Source organism: Aulostomus chinensis, chromosome 14, assembly GCF_037954235.1.
Source record: "Aulostomus chinensis isolate RoL2024-O1b breed Wild chromosome 14, RoL_Achi_v1.0, whole genome shotgun sequence".
Lineage (NCBI taxonomy): Eukaryota > Metazoa > Chordata > Actinopteri > Syngnathiformes > Aulostomidae > Aulostomus > Aulostomus chinensis.
The window spans coordinates 3,532,364-3,550,996 of record NC_141333.1 but is presented as its reverse complement, the minus strand read 5'-3'; the positions used below and the strand labels follow the sequence as shown (position 1 = coordinate 3,550,996).

General features: G+C 44.7%; 1 protein-coding gene and 1 long non-coding RNA gene across 3 annotated transcripts in view; one reads left to right on the top strand and one right to left on the bottom strand.

Moving 5' to 3' along the window:
• Positions 1 to 5,498: 5,498 nt before the first annotated feature.
• On the bottom strand, positions 5,499 to 11,437 carry LOC147249460 (uncharacterized). The gene is made up of 3 exons (XR_015119366.1): positions 11,412 to 11,437; positions 6,100 to 6,242; positions 5,499 to 5,967 (listed from the first exon to the last, which is right to left on the bottom strand). It is a non-coding gene; the product is annotated as an uncharacterized LOC147249460 (long non-coding RNA).
• Positions 11,438 to 15,878: 4,441 nt separating this feature from the next.
• The window catches only part of LOC147249459 (BMP/retinoic acid-inducible neural-specific protein 3-like), a 50,493-nt gene continuing 47,738 nt past the window's right edge, over positions 15,879 to 18,633 (top strand). Inside the window, exon 1 of one of the 2 annotated variants that reach the window (XM_086224498.1) lies at positions 15,879 to 16,784. The gene's annotated coding sequence lies outside the window, so the exon portion shown is untranslated. Of the gene's footprint in view, positions 16,785 to 18,230; positions 18,281 to 18,633 lie in introns of those variants that run through there. The other variant, XM_086224499.1, reaches the window with a different exon arrangement.

Genomic DNA, 18,633 nt, shown 5'->3' with positions numbered 1-18,633 from the left:
TGCTGAAATATGGAAAAGTGGTTGAAAGAATTGGGGAGCAGCAGCTGAACATGAAGCCCCGACTGTCGAAAACCATCTGGCCCGGGCCTCTATGTCTGACAGACCTAGCATTAAGGTTCGCTTAATGCTAACCTGCAGTCCCTGGTGTTGCTAGCGCCATCTGTGGAGGGAGAGGGGTCACGCAGCAGGAGGGTGAATATCTCAGGACATTGGGAAGCGCTGTAGTAGAGGCAGTATCATGAGTCTGATGCTATTAGGTTTTGCAGGATTTTTAAACGCTTAAAACATAAGAACAGCTGGTGTGATCATTTCACTCATTTTGTCAGTCAATACGCTGAATCAGTTATCAGGTTGTAATAAAATCTACTGACAATTTGCAGCCGTTCCAGTCCCTATTTGAGGCAAAACATCTTTTCCAATCACTCCTTTATTTTGTTTTTCCATTCTTCCATTATTATAGCGAGCAAAAGTGGAAGAAATCAATCACAGGCTTGACAGCTGTAGTTGTACGAGTCGATAACTCACTAACACCTGTGCCCTTTCCCATGCATCTTCCTCTTCCTGTTGAATCACCCTGCTGCTGGCTCTTGAGAGCAAAATGAAAGACAAAAAGTGGCCAATATGCTTTCAGACACGGGTTACGTGGTTACTTGGTAGATTATATGCACCTGCTGGCTTACAGGTAGTGGTGTCTGAAGCAAAATGGATGTGAGAACAACTGGTAACAGCTTTTCAGAGGCTGATAATGTCCATAACAGGTGGTTCCAACATGCTGCCGCTGTTTTCAAGATTAAAATATCTTGTCAAAGAAGTGATACAGTGCAACCCCTCTGCAATGCACTGCTATTATTTTACATGCACTTCAAAACAAGCCTTATGAATATTTTATGTCAGTCCCAGGGGAAAGCTTTGACATCTGCAAAGCAATCAGACAATGGCCACTTGTTTACTTACAGCTGGCTGTAAGAAGAGGAAGAACAAACCCTTCAACAACATCACTTTTAAATATTTATTTTCCCCCTTCTGCCTTTTGCTTCCTTTGCTCAAGAGAGCAGCATTTGTGAGTGACATTTACACAGGCTTGTGAGTAAGACTCGGGTCAAAGACGACTTGCAAATCAATCTTTGTGTTTTAATCTGTTGGCAGTACATGATGGCAGGGATTTACTGCACCAGCACAATTAAGACGATGTCAGCAATGTCGACACAGTGTCAATCACTCAGAAAAACCCCAAATCGACTTTCAAATACATTCCTGTTACTGTCAGGAATGTAATTGCATTGATCTACGGCAAACCAAAACATTATGGCACTCATAAAATTGATCGTGCAATTTGTGGATAATTCTGGAACCAAATACAGACACCAGGTAACAGGAATAAAGTGGATTTATTGAAGAGAAAAAAAAAAAGAAAAACAGGAGTCATTACTGCAGAGGAGAAGAGAGGATGGCTGGAGCTGAGGGCAGCAGATGAGCGAGCTGGCTGGGAGTGGGCGAGCGGGAGAGTGTGGAGTGGCGGGCTGAAGCGACGTGTGCGGACGAGGTGACTCAAACTGGAGGGAGGGGGCACAGACACGAGGAAGAGATACATGCAGCTGAGCAGCAGCTTCACGAGCTCGAGCTGGGTGTTAGCAAGGACCGCTTGCTTTACGGTTGCTTTAAGGATCTTTACGTGGCCCTCTGCCATTTGATCAGGATATATTGCGACGCATGACACATTAAATATTGCGATACGTAGTTTATTCAGATTGTAAAACAGAGCTGGAGATACAACTTGCTGTGCTGTGCACTGCTACTGTACATGTTACATACGTGGGTTATGATATGATTCTATTGAGATACATTGCGATAGGATATCAATACTAGGGTTGAGGAGTTCTCAAGCAGAGAAAAGAAGAGAAAATGTCCAGTGTATTTTTTTGGCAGCTTTTTATGGAGCATGTTGTACATTTTGTTTTTTATGGAAACAGCTTATTGCACAAAAAACCACCTTAAATTAGCTAAAAAGATTTCTGTTAGTATGAGGTGTTTTTTTTTTTTTTAATTTTCAACTTAGAATATAAACACCTAACACCATCTTTCTGCCCCTGGTGTTGTTGGTGGAAACTAGAGGAGCTAATATCAAACTACATCACTCAGTGTAATCAAAGTCTGCTTTATCATGTGATCAGATCTTCACAAACGCTTTGATTTCGGCCGAATACCAAACTAAAACGGTTCTGGTTTCTACATCCTGCAGCAAACGCTTGTTTGAACTGAGCGCGTCCAGCTGGAATCCTGCTGGAATCCTGCTTGCATCGCAACGTCCAGGTAGTGGAAGGGGACTTGCCTTTTTTAATCACATGTTATGGCTATGAATTTACATAAAAATGACTCACTGTGTAGCATAATGGAATGACGATGTTCAAAAGAAGAAGATTTTGTGTGTTATCAACACGTCGTCTGGTGATTCCAGGCTGACCGGCAATGTCACACATCATCTGAAAATGTGTGATGATACAACAAAGCTCACTGGTGATTAAGGCAGAATGGATCAATTTACACAATTCGTGAAAGTGTTGATGTCAGCTGATTCTTCGGTTGGTAACGACATCATACTCAGACTGGTGGCAACACGCCACAGCGGGAATAAAACAAACTGGAAAGATAAAGAGCCCATAGATTTCTGTCCCTTCCTGTCCTGTCCTCCCTCTGCCTCCAGGCTGAGCGATGGCTCTCTGTAACTTATGTGACGGTGAAGTTATCGCCGTGATTGATGAAGCCCCAAAGGAATCAATAACACGCATGCTTCCAACAGAGAAAATGCCTGCATATTTCAGAGCCATTAACTGACCACAGTTACCATACTCTGGGCAATGTTTCTCCATTTGACCTGCCTCTTCATATCAAGAGATAAGCAAGATATGACGAATTAAAGAGTCAGACACAAAGTCCATGTGTGCCGCTTCTGCTGTCTACTGAAAGCATCTGGGCCAAGCAGGGGGGCTGTTATTTAGCTTCCCGGGTCAAAGGAGATGTGTTAACAGCATCAGCCAGATCTCTGCGTTCCCTTTTAAGTGATAGTGTTTGCAGGCAGGCCAGATGATTTATGACCTTGCCTTCCGCAATCGTATATCGCTCTCATTTTCTGATACCGCATGTAAAGCAAAGTCAATTAAATGATTGGGTGACATGGTTTTTTTTATCTGGGGTGGGGAAACTTTGCAAATGTAAGGACTACCTTGGTCAGTCATTTGACCTTTAATTATCTTCCCTCAAAACTGGATTAGATAAAGCTTTACACCCGGTGGAGACGTGTCGTTATCTACACTTTCAATTACCACGGTTCCTAGATGAAGGGAGGCAAGCATACATTCAGGTCCCCGACTTGTCTTCAAAAAAAAAAAGGATGAAGTGTGATATTTTTAATGATTATCTCAACAGTCTTTAACATTTTGTCTTTAACCTTTTTATTTGAAAAAAAAAAATCTATTCAACGAATTCATGTTAATACTCTTGAGAGATGAAACAAACAAAACGTCAATTCTCCGACGATATCGTTTCGCTTTGGATGAGCCAAACAAACTTCTGATTTTCATGAGTCTTGCCACCATAAATCATCAGCACTTTCCAAAAGCATTTTATAGTTTGAGAATAGTTGTAGTTCTTCGTTTGGGGTTCGTTACGTCAGCGTTGTACCTGCAGCAGAAGCAGTTGCTCTGAGAATCATTTATTGCGGTTGTTGTCCTGACATCAACAGCTGCTCTTCGTCTGTATCGGCCATCTTGCTTCCTGTGTGACATTCGGCTGTAAATTTCACAGTGACGGACGGCAAAACGTTAAAATACTAGATGAATGTGTTATTGTTCCATCGTAGCTTTCATAGCTGCGCAAACAAAAAATATTACTGAGTCGATGATTCACTTTCATCACAGCGCTAATCAATACTTCAGGTCTGACAGCACACAAAGGCCCGATGACATTTGAATTAATCATGTTAATTTGAAAGCAATTGCTCCATAAATAAAATTAAGAAAACAAACAAGGGAGCCAATACGCTGCCATCCTTTGACACCGAACCCTTATTGTCATAATCAATGACACCCAGAGCAGAATATTTCCTCCTTGGCGTTATGTCTTGCTGAGAACCAAGCAGCTGAGGTTCTGTTAATTAATTTGGCATTAGCAACGTTTGGTTTTTGTTCAAGTCCGAGTGCACAAGGGTGTTTTAGCAGTGTTAAATTAGGGCTCGGGAACGGGGGAACGCTTGCACCAGATTCAAGGAAAATTACAGTCAGTCAAACCACGAGGGGAGAAGCCTCTTCTGGAAGCTTTCGGTAATTTGACATGGCTGCCAATCACCATCTCCAAAGGGCCCCTAAATCCCTTGTCTGTGGTGGGGATGCAAAAAGGAAAAAAAAAAGTACTGGGGATTGGAAACAGGCAAGATTCAAACTAAATAATGATAGATGAATTAAACCTTGAAAAAAGGCAAAACAAATGTGGCTCAGCTTCTAAACATATCATGTGTGTAGGGGGAAACATCTCAGTTAGTGTTCTGAGGCGGGAGGTTATTTTTGTCTAATTGACTCGAATTTCGACTTCACGGATCAGTGGTTCTAAAAAAAAAAACTGCTTAGAATTTCCCTTTTCCCTTTTTTCAGGTGAATGACCATGTAGGCTACGGTATTTTTGAGCCAGCGGCTCAGAAGAGGAGCGGCTGTTGATAAATGTAACATAGAGATGTGGACGTTCAGGCAGAGCTGCAAAGCCCAGTCAGGGGCCAGTTGGAGATCGAGCCTCTCCCCGCCTGAGCCGTGACACCTTCTTTCTCAGTCAAAATTTCAGAGTTTGAGACACAACTAGGTTCTAATCGTGGAGGATGTAGAGTTCAAATAAGCACATAGTCCAGCAAAATTGACTCCAAAGTGTTTTATTGTCCTTACTGAGTACAAAGCCCAAGCAGTTCCTCAAAAGCTGCTGAAAGTCTATTGACAATACATCTCCTTTTATAATCTTCAATCCTGGCGTGGGGTTGTGGTTCTTGCCACGTCCCTTTTTAAGCCACATACGTCATCGTCAACCTGTTTATCATGGCGTCTATTCAGAGGCAATCCGGGGAAAAACAGCATTTTTTTCCTGGAATCAGAATTCATGTGTTACTTTGCCTATTGGAACCGATACATTGATTGTTCCGGCCAGGCTGTTTCTGTTGGGGTCAAAAGTTCTTGTTTTCTATTTTAAAACAAAAAACATATATTCAAGAGGCTTTGACAAACACTTTCCTGGCCAGGCGGTACGTCCTCCTTGTGACTCGTCTGTTTTCTTCACAAGAAGCCTCAACGTAAACCTACAGCGGCTTCTTTGAGCGTCAGCGGCCCTCAAGACGATTCATTCGAAATGGAAGTTCAGTAATAAACAACAGTCATGATGAACATAAATAAAAATCCTGATATGAAAAAAATCATCCTTCTCTTTAAGAAATTAGACACCACAGTTGCACCTTTCCAGATGGAGCCTTTCTGTACGACTTTGATTGCAAATAATGTTTTGGTGAAAAATACACATTTGATTTATCAAAAAAACGAATCATCATTCCGAGACGAGGGCAGCAGCATTATTCCTGTTTTCTTCTTACATGACCTTTTTGTTGCAGTGCAATCACACAGGATGTCTGTTCTACTCAAATTTACCAACATCGTCCCCTAATGTGATGTTCTGTATAAATACTGTATGAGCCTCATCGATGGGAGCTTCTTGAGTAAGCGTGTTCTTCCACAGCCCTGAATGTCGTCTCGCAGACAGGAAGCAGAGCCTGATGTGCCGATGTGGAACTCCTTGTTTTATTTGTGCATCTCTTGTAATCATCCAGGCAAAGATTTTGATGTCAACATTTCATGAATGATTCCCCCCCCCCACAAATAGTTTTCAAGATCCTTGAGTAAAGCAGGCTCCTGTCCCACAAAACACACACACTGTTAACACCGTCTGAAAAAACAAAAAACAAAAAAAAACAGGTCAGGAAAAAAAGTACCTTTCAAAAAGTGGGACACAATTGGATCGCTTCATGCACATCTGGATGACTGTCATGTCCTCCACGCCTCTCCATGGCCTGATTACCTGAGTGGGGACAGGTGCACCAGGTCCAGGGCGGAGCCTCTCCTGCTGCTTCCTATCCTGCAATCAGGACTCCTGCCAATACTCAGGTCCTCCACATCCACCTGTCCAGGTCATAGTGTCTGATGGATCAGCCTGTCTGGTGCCTAATAAAACACAAACAAATAAAACAAAATGATGACCAGTTTCCGTCTTCGGTCCACTCAACCTGCAGTTCTGTCCCCGTCTCCAGCCATCATCCATGTCTTCCCTACCCCCGCCCTGGATCCACCACTCAACAGCAACCATCCCTGGCCTCTGACCAGCTCAGCTCCCTTCAAATGTGCAATAAATTACTGGCTTCTCTAATAAATGCCAGCCTCACTGTCTCTGCTCAGCCTTGGCTCTACTCTGCTAGCCTTAACAAAAACAACTACAGGCTGTCGGCTATGGACAAAGTTTTTGTAACCATTGAAGTTAATTTATTTCTTCTTTCTTCAACTCCTCGTTTTTGTTTTACTGATCTTCCAAGGCTACAGGGCTCAGCCAGTAGTCCCAGGAATTTAAAACCAATAAATAGATAAACACTTTAAATTTCACATTACTGACTTTATATATATATATATATATATATATATATATATATATATATATATATATATATATATATATATATATATATATTTCAAGTCCTTCAAGCATGGTATATTAGATGAGAAACTATTTTAAATAATTAGATTTATATCAAGAGAGTGTAGCACCTCTGAGTGTTATATTCTATAGCAGGTGGAGTTGTTTGTTCTGGGTGATCCATGACAAACACACTCAGGTGCTGAAGGTGATCAGCAAGTCAGCGTTGATTTTTTAGTGGGGGGGGGGGGGGTTGTAATCCATGTAATCCACCAACAACCTCTGCTTTTTTGGTTGGCACAACACAAACATGAACATGGAGCATCAGTGGATATGTGGAGGGTGTTGGGGGCCGATGGAGGAGCCGTAGTACCCAGCAGACACGCTCTGAAGACTCACAACTGATCGCACTCAAAGGAAATTAAATCCTACCTGATTTTTTGTAAAGGTTCTATTAGTAAAACTTGGTCGACACAAACTCAGACTTTGTCCAAACAACGAGCAAAGACCTGCTAACTTAACAAGCAGTCAGGTACGTTCCTGAGCGAAGGGAAGCTGGAGCGTGAGGAACATGGTGGATCGGTGGGGCTTTTGGAGCGATGTGGGCACTGCCCTGGTCTGTTGTGGTCTCGACTTTCAGCTCTTCCATTCAGTTTTTTGCTGTTGTTGTTCAGCTTTTCTTGAAGTCCTCCTGCTACATTAAACAAGAACAAACTCTGGGTTAGCTAGTTAGCTTGCAACCCGATGTGTGAAATTTGGCTTTTGCTAACATGAAGCAGGCCTGGACCTTTTCTCTGTGAATAATTGCAAAGATAATGCAACCAATAAGACGACAGTATGTATGAGGGCAGCACGGTGGTGCAGTGGTCAGCACTGTGGCCTCACAGCAAGAAGGTTCCAGGTTCGAGTCCCGGCTGGAGCACGGGGTCTTTCTGTGTGAGTCTCCATGTTCTCCCTGTGCCTGCGTGGGTTCTCTCTGGTACTCCAGCTTCCTCCCACAGTCCAGAGACATCAAGAGGGGACCAGGTTAATCCAGACTCTAAATTGACTGTAGGTGTGACTGAGAGTGTGCATGGTTGTCTGTCTTTATGTGTTGGCCCTGCCGTGGACGGGCGACCCCGCCTCTCGCTCGAGAAGCTGCTGGGATAGGCCCCCCCCCCCCGCGACCCTTAATAGGAATAAGCAGAAGAAAATGGGTGGATGGATGGAAGAATATGTATGGAGATGTTTCCTGCATTAGAAAGTGTTTTTATACCTCAACATTAATTTTGCACCGCTGTCACAGCTGCATCTTGGGCTCAATGCACCTCACAACGATTGTGATTACAGCAAAACTGACAAACCAGCGTTTTGTTTTTTTTTGTTTGTTTTCTTTACTGGAGCAGAAGGACAACAGGTTGACAGACTCGCTCTCCATTTATCAGTCCATTTACCTTCCAGCCGTGATCTGTGGTCATCATCTCTAGTGTTTCAGAGGAACAGGCTTAGCGTTAGCGATAGCGTGAGTACCTCAGACAGCTCGAGCTGCTGCTTCTCTGCGCTACAGTTCCTCAGGATTGCTTCTCGAGGTGCAAACTGGCTCTATGAGTCAGGATGGACTGGAGGTAATTGTAGCAAACTCGCATACGGTAACTTTTAAAGTACCTGCTCCATCATTGGACAAATTATGCTACAACCATAACCATTGATGTTATCACGACGATACGAAGGTAAAAAATATGTATGCAGCAGAGGTGAGGATTTGACATCTTTAATGAAGGAGCAGGATTAAACAGAGAACTGTGCAGACAGTACAACAGCCAGCTCATCCCTGATAAATTAACTGCGGACAACACAGTGCCAAAGCCATCACTGCTTAGACAGCTTAAGTAGTGGTAGGTATAATAAATGATTCAGTAGTCCCGAGAAGTAAGGTGTCGATTTGTAATGTCCTCCAAATACCAACCACCTCTGCTTACAGCACCAGAGCATACAGATTTGTCTGAAACCAGCTGTAAATTTAATTTTAATGGTGCGACACATTTCACTGAGTCATGCACTTTCCTCCTTTCTCTGCTTCCTCTACTCCTCTTCGCTTTCCACCGTGCTGTCACAAAACAGTCTTTCTCTCTGACTTATATTATCTCTGTCAGCAGAGGGCCCATGGATCTATCAGGCCGAGCTGAGAAATACAGATAGTGACAGGGGTAATGTGGACCGGGTCACTTCACATGCCTTAACTTGTCCCTTCGTCCAGTGCTCAATCCTCGGCAAAGCACAGGTCTAGAATTTATCTCTACAAGTTCCACTCAGCTTTGTGTCATTTGTTTACTGTCTTTGGGCTCAAGAAAAAGGTCGGATAAGAATACACAGAGAAGCAGAAGACATTTTTTCTGGTCTCAATCAAAAGTAGTGCTGTGTTAAAGGATAAATTCACCATTTTCCCCCAAGATTCCTCTCCAGGTGACACCTGTGCATGGCTTCTGTTAACGTGGAGCCTACCAACGTACCTGGAGCAGGACGTTGACAGAGATGGATGCAGACAACAGCATGCAAGGGCATGACAGTGAGAGATGCCTCCCACTGCTGCAGCCTTCCTCCGCCTTCCTAATTGCTGGGCACCGTCCTCTGCTGAGGAAGGTCTTGGTCCTGCCCCAACTGTACCAGGGTGACCCAGCGGGAACTGAAAACCCCAGACCACATCGCCATGGGAATCCTAGGTACTCACAAGCTTGTCCAGCACCTAAATACTTAGTTCATCTTCTATCTATAGCGAATTTAGACGGAATTACAATAAAATGTAAACACAAAAATGTTCAGTGGATAAACCAGAATGCAGAACAAACTGAAAAAAGGTGGCTTGGATGTTAACGTCACGGTCAGAACCTCATCATCAGTGAAACAAGACGGTGGCTTATAATTTCAGACATTTCTTCCCTAATTGGCTTTCATTGGTTTCACCACCCTTTTCCTTGACAGTAATGACACAATAACTGACACACACACACACACACACCTGCAAAGCCTGATCAACGCTGCCTGCAGTTTTAATTAGGATTGTTTTGTTTTTTTCCTAATCAAATTAAATTTGTTTAATTGAGTTTATTTAGCTTTAGGATTTATGTTCAAAATCTGTCTACGGATGTGTCAGTCTGCTTATTAGTTATTACAATAACTTGCAAAACTAAATGTCATGGTGATGAGACATTTACGTGCATCAGACCATCACATGCAAGCGTCTGGTGTCTCCCAGTGTGAAATAAATCCAGCCCCTGTTTAAACAGGTTCGGTGCAGCCCGGTGTAGAAGCACAGCGGCTGCACGGTGTGAGATTGGCCTTTTGACTCCGTGCGCCGATGTTGACGAGAGGCACTTTTCATCCCATGTCTGGAGACAAATTGTGTGTTTGTTCTTTTCTGTCAGTGTACATACACACACCACCCCCAACAAGTAATAGTGTTGATTTGAGTTCCCTTGTAGGGAGACAAGCTCTGGCTGTTGTATTGAAAAGAGGGGGCTGTGTATGCGAGGATGGCCATGGGGGAGTTCTCGCTTTCATCAACGAGGTCAGCCTCTCAGCGAGAGCTTTCCGCTGCCTGCTATTTCATCTGCAATACATCATTGGTGATGGATGGGTAATGGAGAAGCCACAGCCTTCTCATTCACAGTAGTATATCATTTCTGATAAATCTCTAACTTTATCTGTTCATTGAGTTTCAATGATAAGCGTCCTCCATGACGGCATACTTGAGGTGGAAATGCATGCTGGTCTAGCCATGAACAGCCTCGTCATTCCAACAATGAAATAAAATTAAAAAAAAAAAAAAACGGAAACCACCTGTGCTACATATTTTTTTTCCTTTTAACTATTTATATACAGTAGGTGGCACGGCGGTGCGGTGGTCAGCACTGTTGCCTCACAGCAAGAAGGTTCTGGGTTCGAGTCCCGGCTGGAGCACGGAATCTTTTGTGTGGAGTCTGCATGTTCTCCCTGTTCCTGCGTGGGTTCTCTCTGGTTCTCCAGCTTCCTCCCACAGTCCAAAGACGTGCAAATGGGGACGAGGCTGATTGATACTCTAAACTGACCGTAGGTGTGGCTGTGAGTGTGAATGGTTGTCTGTCTTTATGTGCTGGCCCTGCGATGGACTGGCAACCCGTTCAGGGTGAACCCCGCCTCTCGCGAAAAACTACCAGGATAGGCTCCGCCCCTCCGCTGCCCTCAACAGGATAAGTAAAAGAAAATGGATGGATGGAAATGGATGGTTTATATATATGTATAAGGTGGAATTGAAAAGGAATACATGCTTGCCAATTGCTTTTTAAGGGGCCACAAAATTGCAGCGGTGTTATTTATTATTTCATGGGCACAAATCAAACCCAACTTGGCCACAAATGTATATTTTCTCTCTCTTTGGGCACTCCAGGGCTCCATAATTATTTCCTTTCTTTGTGTGTGTGTGTGTGTGTGTGCCTGTGTGTGTGCCTGTGCGTGTGTGTTTGTGTGTGCACGCGCATGCACGTGTGTCTTGTTCGATGACAATCTCTTTACACAGACAGAAAATACAATTTGAATTCGCAGTTATAACTCAAAACCCTTAAAGCACTATAAGCCAGCAGTGCTGGTGGCATCACAGGAGCGGCTGAATGTTTTCCAGAAGAACAGCACATTATCTGTACGAGATTTGGAATTTGATCTTTGTTTACCGAAGGGTAGACAAAGCAGCTTACCTTCTCATTCCCTCCTCTGCTGTTTTATCAATCCAACTGAATTAACAGCCGCACCGTTACGCACCCAAACTGCCCTGATAAATATCTTGAATAAAATCCACTGATTACTATCACAGTATTACTGTTGTTTTCGTTGTTTCCAACAGAAAACAAGGTTATCTCACTCTTTTAGGACGCAGCCTTTGGTAGTAACTTAATTCTTCTTCTCATCAGGGTCACCGCCTCATATTGGTCATTACACGCAGGACACATTTGGAGATCACGATCCTATTACAGGTTTTGAGATTATTGGAAGTTCTGTTATATTGGAGCATTAACCCGCTCCATTAAGTCCTTGTAAGGAGACGTGTCAGTGGGGTTGTTCTGGGTTCCTTCAATAAACGAAACAAAAAGGAATCCAAAACAACCTCATAAGAAGTTGCTGTGTGATAAGAAAACCAAATATTCTCTGTGAGTATTTTGAAATGACTGCTTTTCATGAACCTTTGGTTGTGGATATGAACAAACAGGGTTGCATGCTGCCGGCACTGGCTTCTATTTTAATACCAGATCAGTAGATGGAAGGCTACAAAAGATAGCTACAAGGTAATCTGTGTGAATTATGAGGTATATTCCTCCCCTGCACCAAGTAATCCTGGAGGTTTTAAATATGATGGTGAACTGGGGGGATGATAGACAGTGAAACTGAGCCAAAATGAATAGGCTCTTAGTTGAGCAGACCTACATTCATTTCACACAGCCAATTGAATGAAGTTATCTGAATCATGGCTGCCAGAGGGATATTGGAGATGGCTAAGGTCAAATTACAGTGGGGTTCAGCTGGTGTGTGACTGGAATAAAGGCCTTTACAGAAGCCTGAAGGTCAGCCAGTCCACTACGTTTACAGACACGTTGCGGTCTGTTTTTGTCAGTGAGATGTAAATGTTGTCACACCGTGTCGACCAGGGTCTGCGGCCCCTGCCGATGCACCGTCCAGAGTTTGTGACTGTGAGTACTGAACAAAGACAGAGCATTCTATCAGAATTTGAGCCCCCACCACCAACTGTTTGGTGACACATGCAGATCTGGGGAGTTTCCCAACATCCCACCCACGTTGACATTATATGCTCTTTTGTTGTTGTTGTTGTTGTTGTTGTTGTTTTTTAACATCTATTTTTCTTTCTCAGCTAAAACACGAGCTTCTGTCTCAAAGCCGACAAAGACAAGCAAACCTTCAAAACGGAAGCGAACCGAGTCTGAGGCTGTTACGTCCCAACACAGCAGAAAGTCTTGAAAAGCCGAGCGGGTCGGGCTGAATGTGTATCATGACCTCCAACTGTCAGACGCCGGGGCCAGCTGAGCTATTTTGGGCCGCTGAGATCAATTTGCCTGAAAATACAGAAAGTCTTTTACATCTGGCTTCTGCTAGCTAATAAAGCCTCATGTAAAAACGGCTCTAGTATTTACTGCCACCTTCTTTTGTCTCTCCTCCTTGGGTTTTTACAAGAATGCTGGATGTTCTGGTGCGCCCTCTAGTGGAATCCTCCAGTAACACACAATCTTCACAGGCCCGTGTGTGAATAACGCCGCTGGTTGTCTACATTAGCGCCTGGTTCAAAAAACAAAAAACAAAAACCAAGTGCCTCTCCAGCCAAACTGCAGTCTGCAATGTGGTTGAGGAAGGAGGATGAAATGCTGTTAAATCTATTTTGTCAAAAAACAAACAATCCAAAAAAATAACATCTGCGTCAAGAACTCATCGTCCCTGATGGGGATAAAAACTCCTTTTTTAACTCCGTGACATCAGAAAATGAAGACTGATAGTCTGGATGGGGATTGAAGCGGTGTCACATGTATTATTATTTGTCCTTTTTTTTCTCTGAGATGGAGTTAAAATGGATGCGATGTGTTCCAGACCCTCCCAGCTCCTCTAATGAGACGAAAGTGTAAATTAAACTCAAGTCTTGCTCATCACAGACGCCGGAGCAGCAAATCCACTGGGCTGCTCCAGTTCCAGCAGACATGATGGAGATCCATTTCATGAACATCACTCATTAATATGCTAATGGAGGTCATTAATGCCTGATAGCATAATTAATGGCATTACAGTACTTAGGCGGTGATGGGGAAGAAGAAAGGAGCTCTGCTTCTGACAGAGAGCCTTTCAGAGAGAAAAAAATCCTATTGAATGTTGTGATTTTTTGGGAATACAAAACACAATCAGATGAAGTGTCTGGTATTAATTAGGCTGTGTTTGGAGAACAGGACAGGCTAGCTGATATAATTACTATGGACCATTTATACCATCAGCAAAAACAGCGGTTTCATCCCAAGTTCAATTGCCCTGATTCTGCGGGGTTAAACAGCAAGGCTGGTGGTTCAGCCCCCCCCCCCCCCACGCCTCCTATGGCTGGACCGTCTAAGGTCAGAGTGTGGAAACGTGTCTGATTTGTCACAGCGGTGGTAAGTGTGACTGTCTGCAATGTGGATTCCTGGTTATTAGAAGCTAATCTGCTGGCCAGGAGGAGAGCCTAGCGTCTCCACTGGACAGCATCATGGAGGGAGAAACGGAGAGAACGGCAGCAGGTCCATCTGCTGCCGGAGGACTGGATCCAGAGTCAGCTTCCTCAAAACTGCTTCCAGAACCAACATGCTACTAAAGACCCAGATGGGCTAGTTGGACAGGAGAGAGGGAGCTGGGTCTCAGCAGACAGACCGTGGACGCTGCTTCAGGGACCGACTGACTCCGAGGGAGTGGAAGGATGAACGTGTGATTGAAACTGTCAAAGAGGCCTGCCGGTGAGCTGATCCGTCCCTGCTGACGTCTCACTGATGCGAGTCATGGTTTTATTGACTGAAGCTTCAATGGAAGCAGAAAATCTTCAGTAACTCTGAAAAACAAAACTACCAACACAACTTTTAAGAGAGATGAAGCCATGCTGAGTCCTTTATATAAACCAGCAGCCAGCACTTGACCTGCTGCACTGGCGGATCTTGTCTGTCTGACACGTCTGCACCGGTCCAGCCAACAAGGAGAACCCTTCAAATTAAAGTCATCAAGTAAACTTCAGCAACGTTCTGGTATATTTCCAGAGTACAGACAAGAATACAAATATTACACTCGAGAGGGTATTACATTTGTTTTTTGATCCACTTCAAGATTTAATTGTGTTCTTTTTAGCTGTGTAAAGGAAGTCACCTCTGAGTACACAGCCAGAGAACACTTGAAGTTTCAGCTCGTAACGCCACTGCAAAGCAGAAAGGAATATTCTGCCAGTTCATGGAAAATTCAAGCCCACTTTTTTTTGGTTTAGGGACAGCGTGATACTGGCAACAAACAGGAGTTGTGCTCCGACTCGTCACATCTTCACTCGCGGTAACTTTAAGTTACTTTCACAGCAGAAATCACATCTGAAAAAGAAAAAACCCAAAGAGATTTGTGAAGCTATGAACTAGCAGTGGAACCATTCAGGGTCAGTTCTTCTAGATTCCGCCCCCCTTCCCTTCTGGTCTTCATACAGTTGATAATATTATTGGTTGACATGATGGAGGGTGTTTGCATTTATCGACAGTTTGAAAGAGTGAAATTAATGCATTTTCCCCCTCACGGGTTGTGACTGGTTGAGGCACAGCTGTGATTGGCAGAAATGTATAACTGAGTTGGTGTCACAGGGAATGTGGCACAAATCTCAGCCGGTAAGCAGCATAAATCAAGTTCAGCACCGCGGACAGTTCCGGTACAGCTCGGCGTACTAAACAGACACTGGGATTTATGGAGAACTGTGTTAATTAGTGTCACATGGAGGATGCCGGGCATGTGAGCCTGATTACACTGATTGCATGATTTACAGAGGGAAATCTGCTGTGTCTGGGTAGATTCAGTTCGTCTCCTTTAGCCTCTGCAACTAATAAATAACCTGACCAAGAGTTTGCAAGTGCCGTAATGTGAAACTGATTCAAAACAAAAGGCAGACGGGAAGCCTTGCGACTGTCTCCCACCTGCTGTTAACTGGGCAAGAATGATTAACATCTAGTGCGACGATCATCTTCTAAACGCTGCACACTCTCTCTGCTTCTGATCAATGTCCTCGGGAACGGGATCGCGTTCCCGCAGCCCTCGAACGGCGTTGATGATCCCTGGCGCTCTAATTCGCGCTGTCACCACCATTTATGAAAATGCCGGCCCCTCCGCGGCGTCTCGTCTCCGCTCTGTGGTCATTTGAGCGGAGCTGCTTCTGCCCAGCCAAAGCAAAGAGGATTGGATGTTCCAGTCGACACCTTCCGCTCTCCTCTAACTAATGTGACAGCTCAGACTGATAAGGACTCCGGCGCTGGCGTCCTCTCTCACTATTTGGAACAGACCGGCCAAGAAGTTATGGGACACATTCAATTTCCCTCATTGCTTATGTCTTCATAAATAACACGCAGCATTATGAAGCTAGAACCGGGGTACACATTCCTCGCTTCTTTGTGCACGCGTTTTTTAATCTAAGAGATGGGAGTTGTCATTCCCCCCACGTCGCCCGCTTCGGTCGAGCCTCTGGCAGCTCTTACAGAAGGCTACTTGTGTCTCTAACATGTGACTAAGTGAGAGAGGGGCACAGGGGGAGAGTTGAGGCGTCCCCGACCGCCGTCTGCTGCCGGGCTCCTTCCGACTACACTCGCTCCAGCGTCCTCCGCTCCAGCGCGCCTTCACACCGCGATTGAGGAGTAGGCGGGTCAAGTAGGAGAAAACGGCGTTAGGCTGGAATTCACATCGGGATATTGAACCATTTATTTATTTATTTATTTAATTTTTTTCCCGACGAGCGTCTGTCTCCCTTAGCCGCATTCCATCGCATCTGCCCGACGCTGCTGTGTGAAACAGATCTTTTTTAATCGGCAGCCTCTCTCGCTCTCTCTCTCTCTCTCTCACTTTCTCTCTCTCTCACACACACACTCTCTTCTCCCGTCTTTTCCCTCTTGGCTCTATTGACTATCTCCTGCTGGATGATTTTCATTTCGTTAAGTCATTACCCACAGAAAGGTCAAAGCCTTTTTTGCTTCTAGGAACGCTATATAACACCGCAATAAGCCGACTTTCAGCATCCCTGCTGCTCTCTGAAAGTTTCTCACTGGTGTAGAACCGTGCCCAGGATTGGAGGTCGGGGGGGTTTAAACCCTGCTGCCCCCCCTCCGGATCCCCTGACTCTGTGTGTGTGTGTTTGTGGGTTGTTTTTTTTTTTTTTTTTTTTTTTGGTTTTTGTTTTTGTTGTTTCTTGTGGGAGTCCTGCTTTCGGAGTTGCTGCTGGGCTGAAATGAGGTTACCTCCAGTTCCGACGGTTGAGAGGCACCAACGTTCAGCGCGAGGATGGGAAATACTGAGTTAAACTTTACCTGCCGGTCCCAACCGTGGTGAGTTCAGCGCAGTGACACGTCAAGTTGTGCCATCAGGTAGCATCCTGAATGTTCACCTTCGTGTGTGTGTGTGTGTGTGTGCGTGTGTGTGTGTTCTCTACTTGTGAATGTGACACTCGCAGTTGACCTAGATGCAAATCTGCTGCACTGTTACACGTGTGAAATGCCTCCACGCTCACACGCCTGACACCTGCACACGCATGCAAAGAGTTTTATTTTTGGGAGAGAACAGGAACATTATTGCTACTCATGGCTTGTCAATACATCTCCACCCTCCCTCCTTCCCTCTCCTCTCCTCCCATCCCCTCCCCACACTGCCACCCTTTATCTGCCTTTACAACAAATATCTTTAATCTATATTCTGTAGGGTGTGTTGTCGCCTGCAGAGGATCAGCTCTCGATCGCAGATGTGAACACCGAGCATGAAAAAGCATCTGACTCTCTGAGCCTGAAAAAGAAAAGAAATAAAATCAAGTCCCACTCATTTCATATTTATCCATTTCAGCCTCAAGCTTCACCCTCAAAAAAGGAGAATGAGTCAGGGCAGCCTTATGGGATCATCAGTGAAATGAGTCCAATGCCCTGAAAGAAAACAAATAGAGTTTTAATCATAGTAGCCTGAGGACAGGCTGGCGTAGCTGGAGTAGCGTTTAAGTTTATATTAACCCAGTGTGTGAGAGTGAGTAACCCTCTCCTCTGAGACGAGGAGGGTTTTGTAGCTGTTTTATGGTGGAAAATCAGTGAATCACTGCTGTAATTCTCGTTGCCACTTGTGAGGGAGGAAAGCTGTCGACTGTTTATGGGACCACAACAACACAACAGTGTTCAGCTGCGTCCTCATTCCTCCCTGGGGACGGGGGGACCTGACCGTGCCCAGGCCTGAGAGGCGCACTGTCTCCTCCTAGGAAGAGACGGATTTCTCTCCTTGTAATCACTTGGCTGAAGAAACAGGCAGAAGTAAATAGTATTCCTATGCTTTCTCTCAGGTCTATCCTCCCTGATGCATGAGAACGGGGGGGATTTGCTTGCCTGTGTCAAACCAGCTACCTGTATTCTTGGCCAGAGGCGAACGCAGCTTTTACACATCTGCTGTGGCTGAGCAGGGAGTCATCTAACGGCTCCTGATGTCAGGTAGAGAGACGAGATGCCTGAGAGAGCTGCTGCTCTTACAGTTTAGCGCTGCGTCCGTGCTAGAGTCACACGTAGCTGTGATGGCTGAGCAGAAAATACGAAAGGAGGGAGGAAATGCAAAGAACGCTGTCACCTTCCTCCCACGTGAGCAACACGTTCTCATTCCTGACGCGTGGAATACGTATCTTCGGTCAAACTGTGACGCTTAAGTTTGTTTCAAACCGCCACACCCGTCTCTGTTGTTACCTTCCCACATAAAAGAGTTGCATCATGAGGTGTGAAGGCTGTGGTTGAGGTCCATGTTTGGATACCAGAAACGCTCCAGTGCTAATATTGCAGCTTGGATTGAAGTTGTTTCATCTGTAAGGTAACACGGATCTCGGTGTCAAGACTGCAGTAACGTACGTCTCAGCTTTGAACGTTCAGACGTGTTTTATTGACATTGCTGTTCCATTACCAGTGCATGTACCACACGACTCGCTGTCTTAAATCTGTAGTTTTTATGTCCTTATAGTTTACACACATAAGGCAGCAGGAGCAGTTCCAGAGCCTTCCAGACAAACACGCCACACGACAGAAACGCACACATCCAAACATCCAACTGTAGATATTTCTGGAACACAAATGACCAAACTAATTTACAGCGAGCCGCTAACATCAAACCAGACAGGGTGAAACATGGCGTTAGGCCCGATGTCATTAGCATTGCGTGCAA